Consider the following 20366-nt stretch of genomic DNA (forward strand, 5'->3'; position numbering starts at 1 on the left):
GTCACTCCGATTGTCGGAGAGGTATCTCTGGGCCCACTCGGTAATGCACATCACTATAAGCCTTGCAAGCATTGTGACTAATGAGTTAGTTGCAGGATGATGTATTACGGAACAAGTAAAGAGACTTGCTGGTAACGAGATTGAACTAGGTATCGAGATACCGACGATCGAATCTCGGGCAAGTAACATACCGATGACAAAGGGAAAAACGTATGTTGTTATGCGGTCTGACCGATAAAGATCTTCGTAGAATATGTGGGAACCAATATGAGCATCTAGGTTCCGCTATTGGTTATTGACCGGAGAGGTGTCTCGGTCATGTCTACATAGTTCTCGAACACGTAGGGTCCGCACGCTTAAAGTTACGATGACAGTTATATTATGAGTTTATATGTTTTGATGTACCGAAGGTTTTTCGGAGTCCCGGATGTGATCACGGACATGACGAGGAGTCTCGAAATGGTCGAGACATAAAGATTGATATATTGGAAGCCTATGTTTGGACATCGGAAGTGTTTCGGGTGAAATCGGGATTTTTCCGGAGTACCGGGAGGTTACCGGAACCCCCCGGTAACTTAATGGGCCTTAGTGGGCCTAGGTGGAAGAGAGGAGAGGAGGCCAGGGCAGGGTCGTGCCCCCCTTCCCCCAGTCCGAATAGGAGAAGGAGAGGGGGGCGGCGCCCCCCCTTCCTTCCTCCCCTCCACCTCCTCCACCTTCCACTCCTAGTCCAACATGGAAAGGGGGAGTCCTACTCCCGGTAGGAGTAGGACTCCTCCTGGCGCGCCTCTACCTCCTAGGCCGGCGGCCTCCCCCTTGCACCTTTATATACGGGGGCAGGGGGCACCCCTAGACACACAATTGATATACGATATTTTAGCCGTGTGCGGTGCCCCCCTCCACCATATTACACCTCGATAATATCGTAGCGGAGCTTAGGCGAAGCCCTGCGTCGGTAGAACATCATCATCGTCACCACGCCGTCGTGCTGACGAAACTCTCCCTCAACACTCGGCTGGATCGGAGTTTGAGGGACGTCATCGAGCTGAACGTGTGCTGAACTCGGAGGTGCCGTGCGTTCGGTACTTGATCGGTCGGATCGTGAAGACATACGACTACATCAACCGCGTTGTGTTAACGCTTCCGCTTTCGGTCTACGAGGGTACGTGGACAACACTCTCCCCTCTCGTTGCTATGCATCACCATGATCTTGCGTGTGCGTAGGAATTTTTTTGAAATTACTACGTTCCCCAACACTTTTCATTTGCTTTCCGTAGTTGGCTCGCCCCTCTTTAATTGGACTTTGCATCTGGTGTTCTCAGCTGATTTGGTTCCGTTGCCTTCTGCCTCTGTTTCCGTTTTCGGCTTGGCCTGTACTCTCTCTCGCATTCCTCGCGAGGGGGCTGGACAGCTGCCCTCGTGCACGTTTTTCCTTCCCTCGTGAGCGTTTTTTTTCCTGTTCCGCCTTTCGTCTGCCTTTCGCGAGGCACCCTCGTTCGAGCCCACAATCTGGCACACCTCTTCTAATCCGTGCCCGACGGGTACCGCGATACAAAGCGCAGGGTCAAGGCCAGGGCGCCTGCGACCAAGGCTCGGGAAAACATTAAGCCTCTTAACGAGTTTTTTCTGCAGTTTCTAAGCGCCTACTGGGCCAAGGGGGCCTCGACAGGCACCAGGAAGCGAGCATCTCGTGGAGAGGAGACTGCTCCAAACACGTCAAGCTAAGTTATCCTTAAAACATCAAGCTAAGTTATCCTTACATAAAACAATGATGTTGCAACACAGCACAGGGACGATGAACATAGCATAATAACTGGGAAATCATAGTTCATTGCACGCCTCTCCGGGGCTCCATACTGGTTTCTTTCTTAATACAGGAAGGAAATGAAGAACAAGATCAAAGGGGCGCGTGCCCCTGTGGTGGACCGCGAAGGTGGGCTCTTGGTGCTGACCCGAGCTCAGTCAGACCCCTCCTCGCGCTTCACAGGGGCGCGACGACGAGACGACCCGCTGCCACCTTCGAAGCGGGTGCGGCGGCGCGGCGGCTGGTCGTAACCACCGCTACTGGAGTTGTCGCCAGGGGAAGAGCCGCCGTAGCTGGACGAGACGCGGTCGATGCCAAGGGCGTGTTCGCCCTCGTCCTCGTCACGACCATCGCCAAGGCCGAGCACCTCGTCGCCGTCGTTGACCTCGGGGCAGCATCCGGCGCGGCGACCATCTTCCCCAAACACCCTCACGTAGAGGGTCGCATCACCGTCGTACTTGAAGTGAAGGGTGCACCGCCTGCCCAGGCCGCGCGCGCGGGCAAACATCTGCCAGCCACGAGCCAGGGCTATGTTGCCCGCGGCGGAGACGTCAACCGCGACCCATGAAGCTCTGCTGCAGCAGCCGTCCGCCTGCAGCCAGAGCCCGCCTGGACCAGAGGCCGGCATCTCGTCGACGAAAAAGCACGGGAGATGAAGCCAGTTGCCGGCCGGGTCCTCCGACCAGACGACGAACTCCGTCAGCACCTCCGCCGAGTGGAAGCGCGGCCGGGGAGGCCGTGCGACCACGGCGCGTCTTCCTTCATCAACAGGGCTGCCGCGACTGGAGCGACCCCTGCCACGCGAAGCAGCACCGCCGCTGCCGCGGAGGGCCGCGGCGGGGGTCGCGGTGTGCTTGCGGGGACGGCCACGCCCACGCTTGGGCATCGGAGAGCCGGGGCCTTCACGAGGGGCCTTCCCCTTTTCCGCGGCGGAGAACCTCTTCGACGACGCCATTGGTGTCGCTGCTGGCAATGGAGCAAGGGGGAAGAAGCGAGCGGAATGGGAAGATATGGGCGACGGGGGCTCTGCCCCCCTCCCCATTTATAGCAGGAGAAGGCCAACCAGCGCCCCCCACGATCACAGGTAATGATGGTTTCTCCTTGCATGTCGCAGGGACTTGTCAAGTCGGGGAGTTGCCGAGGCAGCGTGGGGAAGCGGAGACGCCCACGTCCAATCAACCGCCACGCGTCGACCAAGGCCGCAGGCTATTGGGGCCCGCGGCGCTCCGCACTTGTCCGTTGGCTTCGCCTCAAAGCCAAGTCCGAGCGCACCTTGGGCCCGGGGGCAATTGTCAGCGTTCTGGGAACGGGGGTCCCCAGATTTGCCTGCCTGCAGCCCACGGCGTGGCTCTGCGAGCGGGCTCGTACGGCCCATCTTCACCACCAAGCTTTCAAGACCCTCGTGAGGGGCCAAGCCTCGCGAGGCAGACGACACAAGACCTCCTCGGGAGCGGCCTCACCAGGCTGGCTCGCGAGGGGCGGAGAGATCAAGGCAAGGCAAACCTCGCGAGGTTCTCATGACGTGAGCCATGACGATCGAGACCAGGCGGGCGCCAGCGCGCGCAGTGTCCTTGTTTCCTCTTTGGTGCTAAGGGGACAAGCGCAAGCGAGGAGTACTGAGGCGTCAAGCAAAGGTTTCCATATTGGTGCAACGAGACCAAGACCAGCAGGACGGCAGGACGGAGGTCACCATGGAGCCCAAGGCGGCGTCACCACCAGAGCCTTTGGTAGGTGTCTGGGATATACCCCACGGCGTAAACCGGCCGGAAGTATAACCCGGCCGGACTTGGCGGTTTACTTGAGACCCGGCTGATACTTGGCGTTTCATTTGTAAAGCCGCCCGAAGATTAGTCACTCACTGGTGACCCGGCGGGCGGGTCAGGCGGATGACAAGGCCCAAGGCCCAGAAGGCCGGTTTATGTTAACGGTGGGCCGGTTTAAGAAGAAAGGCGTGAGGAATATTTCCCTTACAAGGAGTCAAGACCCGGACTTGTATCCGGTTTGTATTATAAGGTAGACTAGTCCTAATCCAAATAGGACTCCACATGTAACCCGCCCCTTCAACTTATATAAGGAGGGGCAGAGCTCCCCAAAGAGGAACAAGTAAGAAGAAACAATCTCTAGGGCTAGACACAACTAGAGGAGAGCCGGATTTACGGCGTCTCCCTCATGAGCATAATGAGACCTAGCCACAAACAGCATGTAGGGTTGTTACCGGATGATGTTTCCCGGGGCCCGAAGCTGTCTAAATCCTTGTCCTATGTGTCGCGTCTCTCGTCCCTATCAACCCCTCTCAAGCTACTACATAGATGCGTTGGCCTCACGACTAAGTCCTCACACTAGGACATCTGCCGTGACAATTCCACGACAGTTGGCGCCCACCGTGGGGCGAGCGCATGGTGGTATGGAGTTCTTGGAGGGATCTTTTTTAGGGATTGAGAAGTCCAAAATTTTTCATATGAAGAGAAGCCGGTCTGGAAGAATCTGCATCAACAGGTAGTCGAGCAGCACGAGCAAGATTGAGATTCGATCCAAACCCGCCGCTTGTATCCGGATCAGAAGCGGTGACATCTATTCCGATCGGAAGCACAAGTCGCTGTAACCAAAGTTAGAACGTATTCGATCTGCTTGGTCATCTCTAATGGCCGAAGGCATAAGTTACGCCAGACACGGCCGCTCGTGTCTGATCTGCTGAGTTATGTCTGTTGTTTTTTGCTGTCTACAAGATCAACTCTTGGGGCAGTAACTAGTACTACTTGTATTAAGCATCAAATCGGAGTTCAAGTGCTACTTTTCCCCATCACGTCAAGCATCAAGTTTGACCAAAAAACATGGGAAGCCACGACCTGAAACTGAAAGAGACAGACGTGGGGAGCTAAACTAGCAGTAAGCGGGAGGTGGACCCAGAAGTGGATTGGATTCAGACTCCTCGACAGCCACGCCTGCGACTCGTTCCGCCACCTCGGGCAGCCACCGTCGACCGACTATCTTTGTGGCCCTGCCGCTGGCGCCTCTGCGGCTGCTGCCGCCTCGACGCTCTGCCTCCGCGCCTCCCTGTCGATCCACCGCCAAGCAGCTACCTCTGCCAAACTCGCCCCGACGGACCGGCTGATCTGTTTTCTACCGTCGTTCCGAGCCGCCCGTCTTCAAACTGCCTCCGCCTCATTGTTTCGTCAGCACAATCACGGCCTGGAGAAGGACCCGATCAGGATTGGTTAAACCTCCACAATTCGGAGGACGACTCGGCCATGGCTTGCGGGCGCCTCTACCACCACTGGCCCGGCGCCCTACCTTGTCAGCCGCCACCCACACGGTCTTCCACGCAGGCGTCTCCCCCATCCTCTGCCTCCACGCCTCCACTGCTGCTGCGGCCACGGTTTGTTTGAGTCACCACCCAAGGCTGCCTCTAAAAGCGACGCCCACGCCTCTGCCTCCTACTACCGCTCCGCCGCGGCTTCGCCTCGTTCCGCCGGCCTTGTCAAGCCGGTTTGTTGTCCCCGTCGCCACCGTTACACTTGTAAACCGCCGCGTTGCCGAATCACCTTCTGCATCCACGCCCTCGCCAGCGCCTCTGCCACAAGCCGTCATCTCTCTGGTGTTGTGTATGAACTGCTGTAGCCACGCCGCGGCCGTGACCCGCCGGACCCTTGAGCCGCCATCGCTCACCTCAAGCCTGAGATGCTTCGCGCCGTGAGCCGCTGGCCAGCCTCTGCTTCAAACAACAACAGCACCGAGCCGGTTCTAACTGTGCCTGCGCCAACCCGTCGCCAGTTCGTCCGTGCCTCTCCAACTCGTCGCCGGTTCGGCCGCGCCTCTCCAACCCGTCGCCGGTTCGTCCGCGCCTCTCCAACTCGACGCCGGTTCGTCCGCGCCTTTCCAACCCATCGCCGGTTCGGCCGCGCCTCTCCAACCCGCCGCTGTGGCGGACGCACTTCAAACGACTCGCCGGAGCGTCAACGCCTTGCTCCGGTTCACTGAAGCCTCCAAATCACAGTCGCCTCAGTAAACCGGCTCGATCTCTATGTTGCCGGGTTGCCTCCCCCTTGCTAGCACGCCTCGCCGCCGGCGCATTGTCAAACCGTCGTATCCTCATCTTCGCTGTTGCGGCCGTCATCAAAGTCGTCACTGCCACCGCACCTTGAGCAGGCTGGGCAACCCGCCCCCGTTGACTCGAGACGCCTTCACCAGTGTGTCGGCCTCGTGCTGCCTCTGCTTCAAGTTGCCACTGCCTCCGCCGGGCCGCTGTCTCTTTTCACCAAGAGCTTCCTTAGTCACCTTTAGAATTGCGTCAGGACTCGGTTGCTACCTCCGCTAACCCGCCGGCCGCTGACTCGCTGGGCGCTTTGAAACCACCCTGCTGACTCGCGGGATGGGGTAGTTGCTGAGCGCCTGGGTCACCGTCGAGCGGTCTCGCCTCCGTCACCAGCCTCGTACCTGTCTGTCTGTCATAGCTTGTGTGTGACTTTGCTGCTGAGCAGCCTTGCCTTTGAGCACCTGACTGAAAGCAGTACAACCCCGCTTCAAAGCACCGCTTCAAAGCAGTACAGTGAATCAGCAAAGCCAGCGGACATCCACTACTGCTCCTACAAAAAGTTATCTACAGTATACGTGAAGGCCGAAGCCAACCCAATAATCAAAAACTTCCAATTAGCACTCCTACTCATCACGTGGAGGTTACAAGGCTAGAAAGCCAACGGAAAAGATATATGAGGCGTTCCCGAGGGTAAATATGCCCCAATTTCATGGAGTGAAGATTATACAAACTACGGCGAACTCTGGCAAGGCCCTTGAAAGGATCAACACAAAAGTTCTTGGTTATCTACGGATGCCATATAATGATATCTATCGCCTAAAAATCAGGTGATATTTATCTTACATATTTTTTAAGTACATGTTGATTTCCTTCGACAAACAGCTACTCTGCCCTGCTGTATTTTTTGTACGCAGGACAATTATTCACTATGAATGTGGTTTATACCATGGATACGGAGTACATACTGGCAACATTGCACCCGGTATTCGTCCGTGCCTCATTACCCGATAAATGGATGCGCGCAAGCCGCCGCCCTTACGGCCCGGACTACTTCAACTCACCGGGACCTTCCCTGCGAATTAACTCGCTCGTCCGCGCCGGCTTACAATACCGTGGTCGACTCATCTGTCCGAGCTGCCTCTGATGTTGTGGTCGTCTTTGTCGACCGTCTCTCGCGGCCTGGTCTACATCAACATACCGGGCCGCACCTGTCTGCATGAGCTATTTATTGAGCATGAGCAAGTCACAGCTTGGGTAGCCCGGTTTTCTTTCAATAAAATGGAGGCAAATTATCATATACTATCAACCGTCGTCTGCACTGGGTGGCTCAATGGGCAGGCGCACAAGTCGCTGCCACTACAGTTTGGTTAACTTCAAATCGCCAGTTGGAAGGAACCATTGGCCGAGTTGCTGACACGGCTCATACGGGATCATCTATAACCCATCGCAGTCACCTCAACCTTCTGTGGATTCATATCGTGCTATCAACAACAATGCTATACAACTTATGCTGGTTTATATCGCAGTCAAATTTGGAGAATCTCAAGCCAACTCCTCGAGTCACCTTGAGACTCGGGGGCTACGATGACATGACTCAGCAAATCTTGCCGGCTTCAAGAAATTTAAGAACCCCAAGACGATGGAGGGAAAGATAACCCGGTCCCGGAGGCTACTGTTATATTGATGAAAATTTAAAGGCCGTTAGAAAATTTCCGGCTTAGAAAGTATATGACAGTTACAAAATCCCGGCTCAATGAAGAAGTTCCGGGTCATCAGAAAGGATTCCGGTTTAAAATCCGGCTCAAGGGAAGTCAGTCTCACTGAAGCTCTCAATATCCGGTTTACAATCCGGTTCAAGGGAAATCTATTCTCCCACAAAGCTCTGAAGCGCTCAAATCTGGTTTAAAAATGTCTGGTTCAAAAAGGAGTTAACTTCTCGCAAGTTCGAGTTGAAAGGTCGTCAGAAAATTTCCGGCTGAAAATGAAGATTCCGGTTTACAATCCGGTTCAGGGGAAAGATGTCTCCCACAAAGCTTTGAAGCTCTCAATATCCGGTTCAAAATCCCGGCTCAAGAAGAATTTATCTCTTGCAAAAAGTTAAAGGTTGCCGAAGAGGACCTCCTGCCATGATGCGCGGTTCAAACATGGGTATCTTGCCTTATTGGCTTATCATATTATTAATCACGTGGGGGCTTCTGTTTATAAAGCGGCGTCCCCTTGATTCAGCTTATCAAAGATTTATAAAAAAATCACTTGGGGGCTTGGTTGCATTTGAACCATAGCTACACCTCTTGATCGGCACAATGCCACAATATCACTTGGGGGCTTGTTCGTATTCGAACCATAGTCACACCTCTTGATCGGCTCAAAGCCAAATTACTCCGGGGCCAAAGAGAGTGTTGCAAAACAACAACTCAAACATAGGCACCCACTGAGCACAGCTCAAAATGTTACTTGGGGATTCTTTGCTGTCGCAATGAACAAAGAATCTACGCTTGTAATAGGCTATCAAGCCACGGCTTGGAAGCCTGGTGTATAGACCTAAAACCCCGGGTTAGCCTGCCTTCTTAGGTAAGTCACTCCACCCAGGTAAACCTGGTATGACCCGTTGAACTTTGACAAGTTACTCTGATAAGACCCTGAACTTGTCAAGTTAAAACAACGATTGGTTAAGGATTGAGGACCATCTTAAAAGGCTTTGCAAAATGGTTTAACTCAGTGGCCTGGCAGCCCATGAAAAGCCTCGAATTTGGGGCCTGGCAGCCCGTGAAAAGCCTCGACTACAAGTTTTCATCTGCTTTTATTTGCTAAGTTTTTTCTCCTTTGATGAGATTTAAAATGTTTTGATAAACCGGTGTTCATTAACTCGACTTGACTTTCAACTACAAGTTGTCAGTTCATAATCAGTTATAATCCGGCGCTTACTAACCCGGTCTGGTTTCGACTATAAGTCGCCAGTATTATATATGGTTAATCCGGTGTTTATTACAACCCGGTACGGTTTTATCATAAACCGGCATAATATGGAAGGAGTTATCAGTACTCATCATCAGGGGTATCACCCTTACTACAAAAGTTGGTCAGACAACGATGTGATTCAATGTCACAGGTATGATATATTTCATATTTGATTATTCTTAAGTGCAGCCTTGGTTATAAACCCGGGTTATATGTTGGGCATTATGACCCGTCCGGCGATAAACCGCCAGGACACTTTAAACTTGTTATACGCAGAAACAGGTTGAATAAAGCATGATTATAAATCACTGGCATTTATTAACCCGGCCTGGCTTTCGACTATAAGTCGCCAGTATGATGATAAATTATCCAGTGTTTATTAACCCGGACTGGCTTGGGATTATAAGTCGCCAGTATATATTTGGATTGCGCCATTGGAATCATGCGCTCATAAATCATTGGATTATATTATTCAAATCTTCCAATAGCCAACATGGCGGGATTTTATTATGGTTATTAATAACCAGTATTATGATTAAGGTTTTCAAAGTCGCTTTAGCGCAATGGCTATTATATTATCAATGGATATGATTTATTCGACAATTGAAAGGAATAGTCCCGAGTCGCTGCAGGCTTACGACCCGGCACTTGGGAGCTACATTATTCAAAGTTGAGATTATATCAAATATGCAAGTCTCATGACGCTGCAAGCATGCACCATGACACTTGGGGGCTAATGCAAAGTCATTTTTTGCTCACCTTATTGAAGACCCAACTCATCACAGTGTAATGAGCCAGCCCTTGGGGGCTACCAATTGCTCCTGTCAACAATTCAAGGTACACAAGTCTTAATCCATTATATTGAAGGTTTATTGCTCAGTTAGTAAAGCACAAAGCTCTTAACCTTGTGGACGTGGGTTCAAGCCCCATGATGGGGGGTTACATCATATGATGTTATTTTCAATGAAGTATATATAAAGTCCCAGCTCAATATTATCTTACTGAGCCGGCCCTTGGGGGCTACATGTTGTTGTTCAAATCTACATGATCGTGTTTATAAAGTCTCTAATCATTATTGTATAATGACCCGGCCCTTGGGGGCTACACTGGTTGAAGTTTTTTGAGCATCAGGCAATTACAAAGTCAAGCATGACAACCAGGCACTTGGGGGCTACATGTGTGGAATATTCAGTTTATGATTAATGATTGAGATGAACAAACCGGATTTCTTCAAGGTTGCAACACTTATATTGGAGCAAGTCTTAAGCTATCACTATGTTCTCCTCTTAAGACTTGGGGGCTACAGGTATTATGCATATAAAGGAGGAACGTCTTCAAATTATCAGTTTTGAGCAAATCAGGAAGATCAATTACATGACCCGGTGTCAACAACAATTATGACCCGGCATCGTCTGCTTTATAACCCGGCAATTTTGGTAATGATAAACGACAAGTTTTACATCTTCAAACCGGCTGAATATCAGATGAGTATTTGAAGACCAAATTTTTTTAAGCCGGCGCCTTGGAAGCCGACTCAAGTGGATTATTCTTCACAATATTTTTCTGTGAGAAACCAACGTCAGCAAATTGAGTATGAAGCTGGCTTATTGACCCAGATTTTCTAGATGAAGGAAATGACAATTGGACTTAAGGATAATCAGGTCCCGGTTCAGGAAAATATTTAACCCGGAGCACAACCTATCAAGTTTGTTCTTGAGTTATTTTGCAGGATCAGTTTAACATGGATAAATCCAAATTAAACTGGGGCTAATGTCGGGGATATACCCCGCGGCGTAAACCGGCCGGAAGTATAACCTGGCCGGACTTGGTGGTTTACTTGAGACCCGGCTGATACTTGGTGTTTCATTTGTAAAGCCGCCCGAAGATTAGTCACTCACTGGTGACCCGGCGGGCGGGTCAGACGGATGACAAGGCCCAAGGCCCAGAAGGCCGGTTTATGTTAACGGTGGGCCAGTTTAAGAAGAAAGGCGTGAGGAATATTTCCCTTACAAGGAGTCAAGACCCGGACTTGTATCCGGTTTGTATTAGAAGGTAGACTAGTCCTAATCCAAATAGGACTCCACATGTAACCCACCCCTTCAACTTATATAAGGAGGGGCAGGGCTCCCCAAAGAGGAACAAGTAAGAAGAAACAATCTCTAGGGCTAGACACAACTGGGAGAGCCGGTTTACGGCGACTCCCTCGTGATGATAATGAGACCTAGCCAGAAACAGCATGTAGGGTTGTTACCTGATGATGTTTCCCGGGGCCCAAAGCTGTCTAAATCTTTGTCTTGCGTGTTGTGTCTCTCGATTCCGCTCAACCCCTCTCAAGCTACCACATAGATGCGTTGGCCTCATGACTAAGTCCTCACACTAGGACATCTGCCGTGACAATTCCACGACAGCAGGCGAAGACTACTTTTGTCAGGATAAGCTGTACTAGTTGTCCCCTTTCAAATTGGCCGTTGTGGGATCCCTTCCCGCTCAATATTTGGGAAGAGGGCCGGGGCCTCTCTAAATAGGACTAGCCACCACAGTAGGAGGGGACGGATTCCGATCATCCTCATCCACACAGGTTTACCAAGCACAAGAACACCTCTCCTCAGGAGGCTGTTCTTCCCATTGTATTGTTCATCCTCAGCCCAAGAGGCAATCCACCACCACCACACTAGAGTAGGGTATTACACCACAATGTTGGACCAAACCATTATAAATCTTGTGTCCCTTGTGTTGCGAGTTCGTCGAGCTAGCTTAGAGATCGCGAAGCGCGAGAGGGCGTGATCTGTGAGGGAGAGATCTTCGCGCGCACCCCAGAGTTCGAACCTTAAGGGTTTTGCCGGAACCGGAGATCCGACAGCTGCGGCAACACTTCGGCAAGATGCGGGAGTGCGTCAGCAGCAGCAAGAGGGAGAAAGGAGAGGGGAGAGGAGGGTGCACATGCGTCTGCCGCCCCCCTCCTCCCCCTACTTATAGGCCCAGGCGGCGGAGCCGAGGGGGCGAGAACGTGGGGAGTCGTGGGATTGCCTACACCCACGACCCCACGACCCCACAATTACCACGCGGTAACGGCATGCAATTACTGTGCCACGGAATCCCAACCGTCTGGCTCGGCCGCAACAGATCCGCGTGTGTGCCGAGGGCCGGTAGTGGTAGGCCCCAGCCTGCGGCGACGTCCCGTCGCGCGCGTGGGCTGGCAGGCCGGTTCGGCTGGTTGACGCCGCGTGGCGTACGGGTAACGGGCGGCAAGCCTGGCGCCTAGCTGGCGCGCCAACTGGCTCCCGCCCCAACGTTTTGAAATCGCCAGGCGGCCCGCCTGGTCACGGCCGGCCCCTAACAGTCGGCGCTCCAGAAGACGAACGAAGCAAGATCATCAGACCACTTGGAGTAGGAAGCTGCTGAAGCTTTTCGTCTCTTCAGCCGCGGCGCCCCACCAGCTTCGGGGACTATTGTCGGAGTAAATGACCACGGGTAGCCTCATCTGCTCCCCATGGCACTTCAAGACATTGGGGCCGGCTGCGCCCCTCAAGCCTCAAAGACGGAGGGCCGCCTTCTTAAGGCCGGCTGGTCCAAGCGGCCGGCTGCAGGAAGGTGGCAAAGCTCAGAGGGCAGCCACGAGCTGGGCCGACTCCTAGCAGGCGGCCTCCAGAGAGGCCGGCTCCTAGCAGGCGGCCCCTGCGCCCTTGCTACCTCTTGAGCACTGCGTTGGTTTTCCCTTGAAGAGGAAAGGGTGATGCAGCAAAGTAGCGTAAGTATTTCCCTCAGTTTTTGAGAACCAAGGTATCAATCGAGTAGGAGGCTACGCACGAGTCCCTCGCACCTACACAAACAAATAAATCCTCGCAACCAACGCGATAAGGGGTTGTCAATCCCTACACGGTCACTTACGAGAGTGAGATCTGATAGATATGATAGAATAATATTTTTGGTATTTTTATGATAAAGATGCAAAGTAAAATAAAAGCAAAATAAAAGTCAACGGAAATAGCTGAGTGTTGGAAGATTAATATGATGGAAAATAGACCCGAGGGCCATAGGTTTCACTAGTGGCTTCTCTCGAGAGCATAAGTATTTACGGTGGGTGAACAAATTACTGTTGAGCAATTGACAGAATTGAGCATAGTTATGAGAATATCTAGGTATGATCATGTATATAGGCATCACGTCCAAGACAAGTAGACCGACTCCTGCCTGCATCTACTACTATTACTCCACACATCGACCGCTATCCAGCATGCATCTAGAGTATTAAGTTCATAAGAACAAAGTAACGCTTTAAGCAAGATGACATGATGTAGAGGGATAAACTCATGCAATATGATAAAAAACCCATCTTGTTATCCTCGATGGCAACAATACAATACGTGCCTTGCTGCCCCTACTGTCACTGGGAAAGGACACCGCAAGATTGAACCCAAAGCTAAGCACTTCTCCCATTGCAAGAAAGATCAATCTAGTAGGCCAAACCAAACTGATAATTCGAAGAGACTTGCAAAGATAACCAATCATACATAAAAGAATTCAGAGAAGATTCAAATATTGTTCATAGATAAACTTGATCATAAACCCACAATTCATCGGTCTCAACAAACACACCGCAAAAGAAGATTACATCGAATAGATCTCCACGAGAGAGGGGGAGAACATTGTATTGAGATCCAAAAAGACAGAAGAAGCCATCTAGCTAATAACTATGGACCCGAAGGTTTGAAGTAAACTACTCACACATCATCGGAGAGGCTATGGTGTTGATGTAGAAGCCCTCCGTGATCGATGCCCCCTCCAGCGGAGCTCCGGAACAGGCCCCAAGATGGGATCTCACGGGTACATAAGGTTGCGGCGGTGGAATTAGGTTTTTGGCTCCGTATCTGGTAGTTTGGGGGTACGTAGGTATATATAGGAGGAAGGAGTACGTCGGTGGAGCAACGTGGGGCCCACGAGGGTGGAGGGCGCGCCCAGGGGGTAGGCGCGCCCCCCTACCTCGTGGCTTCCTGGTAGCTTTCTTGACGTAGGGTCCAAGTCCTCTGGATCATGTTCGTTCCGAAAATCACGTTCCCGAAGGTTTCATTCCGTTTGCACTCCGTTTGATATTCCTTTTCTGCGAAACTCTGAAATAGGCAAAAAAAATAGCAATTCTGGGTTGGGCCTCCGGTTAATAGGTTAGTCCCAAAAATAATATAAAAGTGTATAATAAAGCCCAATAATGTCCAAAACAGAAGATAATATAGCATGGAGCAATCAAAAATTATAGATATGTTGGAGACGTATCAAGCATCCCCAAGCTTAATTCCTGCTCGTCCTCGAGTAGGTAAATGATAAAAACAGAATTTTTGATGTGGAATGCTACTTGGCATAATTTCAATGTAATTCTTCTTAATTGTGGTATGAATATTCAGATCCGAAAGATTCAAGATAAAAGTTCAATATTGACATAGAAATAATAATACTTCAAGCATACTAACTAAGCAATTATGTCCTCTCAAAATAACATGGCCAAAGAAAGTTCATCCCTACAAAATCATATAGTTTAGTCATGCTCCATTTTCGTCACACAAGAATGCTCTCATCATGCACAACCCCGATGACAAGCCAAGCAATTGTTTCATACTTTAGTAATCTCAAACTTTTTCAATCTTCACGCAATACATGAGCGTGAGCCATGGACATAGCACTATGGGTGGAATAAAATATGATGATGGGGTTATGTGGAGAAGACAAAAAAGGAGAAAGTCTCACATCAACGTGGCTAATCAATGAGCTATGGAGATGCCCATCGATTGATGTTAATTCAAGGAGTAGGGATTGCCATGCAACGGATGCACTAGAGCTATAAATATATGAAAGATCAACAAAAGAAACTAAGTGGGTGTGCATCCAACTTGCTTGCTCACTAAGACCTAGGGCACTTGAGGAGGCCTATTGTTGGAATATACAAGCCAAGTTCTATAATGAAAAATTCCCACTAGTATATCAAAATGACAAAACAAGAGACTCTCTATCATGAAGATTATGGTGCTACTTTGAAGCACAAGTGTGGTAAAAGGATAGTAACATTGTCCCTTCTCTCTTTTTCTCTCATTTTTTTGGGCCTTCTCTTTTTTATGGCCTTTCTCTTCTTTTTTATTCCTCACTTGGGACAATGCTCTAGAAAATGATTATCATCACACTTCTATTTATTTACAACTCAACGATTACAACTCGATACTAGAACAAGGTATGACTCTACATGAATGCCTCCGGCGGTGTACCGGGATATGCAATGAACTAAGAGTGGCATGTATGAAAGAATTATGAATGGTGGCTTTGCCACAAATACTATGTCAACTACATGATCATGCTAAGCAATATGACAATGATGAACGTGTCATGATAAACGGAACGGTGGAAAGTTGCATGGCAATATATCTCGGAATGGCTATGGAAATGCCATAATAGGTAGGTATGGTGGCTGTTTTGAGGAAGATATAAGGAGGTTTATGTGTGAAAGAGTGTATCATATCACTGGATTTGGATGCACCGGCGAAGTTTGCACCAACTCTCAATGTGAGAAAGGGCAATGCACGGTACCGAAGAGGCTAGCAATGATGGAAAGGTGAGAGTGCGTATAATCCATGGACTCAACATTTGTCATAAAGAACTCACATACTTATTGCAAAAATCTACAAGTCATCAAAAACCAAGCACTACGCGCATGCTCCTAGGGGGCTAGATTGGTAGGAAAAGACCATCGCTCGTCCCCGACCGCCACTCATAAGGAGGACACTCAAAGAACACCTCATGTTTCAAATTTGTTACATAACGTTTACCATACGTGCATGCTACGGGACTTGCAAACTTCAACACAAGTATTTCTCAAATTCACAACTACTCAACTAGCGCAACTTTGATATCACTACCTCCATATCTCAAAACAATCATCAAGTATCAAACTTCTATTAGTATTCAAAGCACTCATAAGAAAGTTTTTACTAATCTTGAATACCTAGCATATTAGGATTATTTAAGCAAATTACCATGATATGTAAGACTCTCAAAATAATCTAAGTGAAGCATGAGAGATCAATAGTTTCTATAAAACAAATCCACCACCGTGCTCTAAAAGATATAAGTGAAGTACTAGAGCAAAAACTATATAACTCAAAAGATATAAGTGAAGCACATAGAGTATTCTAATAATTTCCGAATCATGTGTGTCTCTCTCAAAAGGTGTGTACAGCAAAGATGATTGTGGTAAACTAAAAAATAAATACTCAAATAATACAAGACGCTCCAAGCAAAACACATATCATGTGGTGAATAAAAATATAGCTCCAAGTAAAGTTACCGATGGAAGTAGACGAAGGAGGGGATGCCTTCCGGGGCATCCCCAAGCTTAGGCTTTTGGTTGTCCTTGAATTTTACCTTGGGGTGCCTTGGCCATCCCCAAGCTTAGGCTCTTGTCAATCCTTGTTCCATAATCCATCAAATATTTACCCAAAACTTGAAAACTTCACAACACAAAACTTAACAGAAAATCTCGTGAGCTCCGTTAGCGAAAGAAAACAAAACACCACTTCAAGGTACTGTAATGAACTCATTCTTTATTTATATTGGTGTTTAAACCTACTGTATTCCAACTTCTCTATGGTTTATAAGCTCTATTACTAGCCATAGATTCATCAAAATAAGCAAACAACACACGAAAAACAGAATCTGTCAAAAACAGAACAGTCTGTAGTAAAAAAATCTGTATCTAACGCAAACTTCTGGAACTCGGAAAAATCTACCAAAATAGGAAGACCTAGATAATCTGTTTATTGATCTACTGCAATTGGAATCAGTATTTTGTCACGTTCTGGTAATTTTAAACAATTGTTTTCGTGAACAGAAAGTTTCTGGAATTTTCAGCAAGATCAAATAACTATCATCCAAGAAGATCCTATAGGTTTAACTTGGCACAAACACTAATTAAAACATAAAAACACATCTAACCAGAGGCCAGATCAAAGATTATTTGCTAAACAGCAAGGATAAATATTGGGTTGTCTCCCAACAAGCGCTTTTCTTTAAAGCCTTTTTAGCTAGGCATTGAGATTCCAATGATGCTCACATAAAAGATAAGAATTAAAGCGCAAAAAGAGCATCATAAAACATGTGACAAACACATCTAAGTCTAACATACTTCCTATGCATAGGCATTTTATAAGCAAACAAATTATCATAGCAAGCAAACATTAGCATATGCAAGGAAGAACAAAGAGACGATAGCAATCTCAACATGAAGAGAGGTAATTTAGTAAGATAAAAATGTCTACAACCATATTTTCCTCTCTCATAATAATTACATGTAGGATCATAAGCAAACTCAACAAAATATCTATCACATAACATATTCTCAACACGATCCACATGCATGCAAAGTTGACACTCTTCCAAGATAGTGGGATCAACATTAACTAAAGTCATGACCTCTCCAAACCCACTTTTATCAAAAATATCATAAGATTGAACATACTCCAAATATGTGGGATCTAAAGTCGACACTCTTCCAAACCCACTTTCAATATTATTGCAAACATTATTATCAATCTCATATTCATCATGGGGCTTAAATACATTTTCAAGATCATAAGAAGAATCACCCCAATCATGATCATTGCAACAAGTAGTAGACATAGCAAAACTAGCATCCCCAAGCTTAGGGTTTTGCATATTATTAGCACAATTGACAACAAGAGAATTTATAATAACATCACTGCAATCATGCTTTTTATTCAAAGATCTATCGTGAATCACTTCATAAAGTATTTCATCACGATTTTTAGATTCACGAATTTCAAGCAAAACATCATAAAGATAATCTAGTGCACACTCACTAGCAAATGGTTCGCCAAAATTGGATCTCTTAAAAAGATTAGCAAGCGGATGAGGATCCATAGATCTTAGGTTCTTTGTTTAGCAATAAATACACAATTATTCCAACCAAACGAGCAAACGAGCCAAGTAAGACATCAAGGAAAACGAAAAGACAAACAGAAGAAGGGCGAAGAAAAGGCAAAGGTGAAGTGGGGGAGAGGAAAACGAGAGGCAAATGGCAAATAATGTAATGCGAGGGATAAGAGTTTGTGATGGGTACTTGGTATGTCTTGACTTGTGCGTAGACTCCCCGGCAACGGCACCAGAAATGGCTAGTTGTCGGGAGATCAAATCTTGACTTGACTTGGCGTAAGCCTCCCCGGCAACGGCGCCAGAAATCCTTCTTGCTACCTCTTGAGCACTGCATTGGTTTTCCCTTGAAGAGGAAAGGGTGATGCAGCAAAGTAGCGTAAGTATTTCCCTCAGTTTTTGAGAACCAAGGTATCAATCCAGTAGGAGGCTACGCACGAGTCCCTCGCACCTACACAAACAAATAAATCCTCGCAACCAACGCGATAAGGGGTTGTCAATCCCTACACGGTCACTTACGAGAGTGAGATCTGATAGATATGATATTTTTGGTATTTTTATGATAAAGATGCAAAGTAAAATAAAAGCAAAATAAAAGGCAACGGAAATAGCTAAGTGTTGGAAGATTAATATGATGGAAAATAGACCCGGGGGCCATAGGTTTCACTAGTGGCTTCTCTCGAGAGCATAAGTATTTACGGTGGGTGAACAAATTACTACCGAGCAATTGATAGAATTGAGCATAGTTATGAGAATATTTAGGTATGATCATGTATATAGGCATCACGTCCAAGACAAGTAGACCGACTCCTGCCTGCATCTACTACTATTACTCCACACATCGACCGCTATCCAGCATGCATCTAGAGTATTAAGTTCATAAGAACAGAGTAACGCTTTAAGCAAGATGACATGATGTAGAGGGATAAACTCATGCAATATGATAAAAAAAACCCATCTTGTTATCCTCGATGGCAACAATACAATACGTGCCTTGCTGCCCCTTCTGTCACTGGGAAAGGACACCGCAAGATTGAACCCAAAGCTAAGCACTTCTCCCATTGCAAGAAAGATCAATCTAGTAGGCCAAACCAAACTGATAATTCGAAGAGACTTGCAAAGATAACCAATCATACATAAAAGAATTCAGAGAAGATTCAAATATTGTTCATAGATAAACTTGATCATAAACCCACAATTTATCGGTCTCAACAAACACACCGCAAAAGAAGATTACATCAAATAGATCTCCACGAGAGAGGGGGAGAACATTGTATTGAGATCCAAAAAGAGAGAAGAAGCCATCTACCTAATAACTATGGACCCGAAGGTCTGAAGTAAACTACTCACACATCATCGGAGAGGCTATGGTGTTGATGTAAAAGCCCTCCGTGATCGATGCCCCCTCCGGCGGAGCTCCGGAACAGGCCCCAAGATGGGATCTCACGGGTACAGAAGGTTGCGGCAGTGGAATTAGGTTTTTGGCTCCGTATCTGGTAGTTTGGGGGTACGTAGGTATATATAGGAGGAAGAAGTACGTCGGTGGAGCAACGTGGGGCCCACGAGGGTGGAGGGCGCGCCCAGGGAGGGTAGGCGCGCCCCCTACCTCGTGGCTTCCTGGTAGCTTTCTTGACAGCTTTCTTGACGTAGGGTCCAAGTCCTCTGGATCATGTTCGTTCTGAAAATCACGTTCCCGAAGGTTTCATTCCGTTTGGACTCCGTTTGATATTCTTTTTCTGCGAAACTCTGAAATAGGCAAAAAACAGCAATTCTGGGCTGGGCCTCCGGTTAATAGGTTAGTGCTAAAAATAATATAAAAGTGTATAATAAAGATAATATAGCATGGAGCAATCAAAAATTATAGATACGTTGAAGACGTATCGGCCCTCAAAGTTAGCACCTCATTATAACGACGAGACGGGATGTAGCTACAGTGCGGCCTGCCACCCCCGAATCCAGGGCGGAGCGTGGCCACAGTGCAGCGTACTGGGCGGACATCCCTCGCCCGGCGCAACACTGTTGCCACGCAGTCCATGACATCACCCATGGCAGAGGAGGCCATGCTCCCACTACGGACTGTCGGTACGGCCCGCAGGCGGCGGGCCCTACCTGTCCGTGAGAGACCGACTCCTGACCAGTCGGCGCGGGGGAGGCCGACTCCCCATCAGGCGGCCCTCCCCCTTCCTCAAAGTCTGTCCTCCATTAATCAGAAGAGACGGGGGATGACTACAGTGAACGCCCGCCAGGCGGCGGTACTGTAGCCACGCTCTCCCCGACCAAACGTGCGTCATCAGTGGCACTACCACAGTACTAAGCAGCCGGTAAGACCCGCCAGCGGCGGGCGTGGCCTGTCTGTCAAGTACGAGATAGCCGGCGGGACCCACCAGGTGGCGGGCCCCAGCGGCCGGCGGAGAAGCCGGCCACCATAGACACTGACAGCCGGGTCCTACACCCGGCCAGATTGCCATTGTACCCCTGGGGTAGGCCTATATAAACCCCCCGGGGCACCCATGCAAAGAGTTCACCCCCATAGAGATTACACAGAGAGAGAGAGGAGTAGAGCTAGCCTTGCCCTTCTTCCTCCTCTAGCCAAACAGCTCAAGGAGCAAGCTTGTAGCCACCTTTGTTGATCTAGTGATCATGCGAAGA

Source organism: Aegilops tauschii, chromosome 6 (assembly GCF_002575655.3).
Source record: "Aegilops tauschii subsp. strangulata cultivar AL8/78 chromosome 6, Aet v6.0, whole genome shotgun sequence".
Classification (NCBI taxonomy): Eukaryota; Viridiplantae; Streptophyta; class Magnoliopsida; order Poales; family Poaceae; genus Aegilops; species Aegilops tauschii.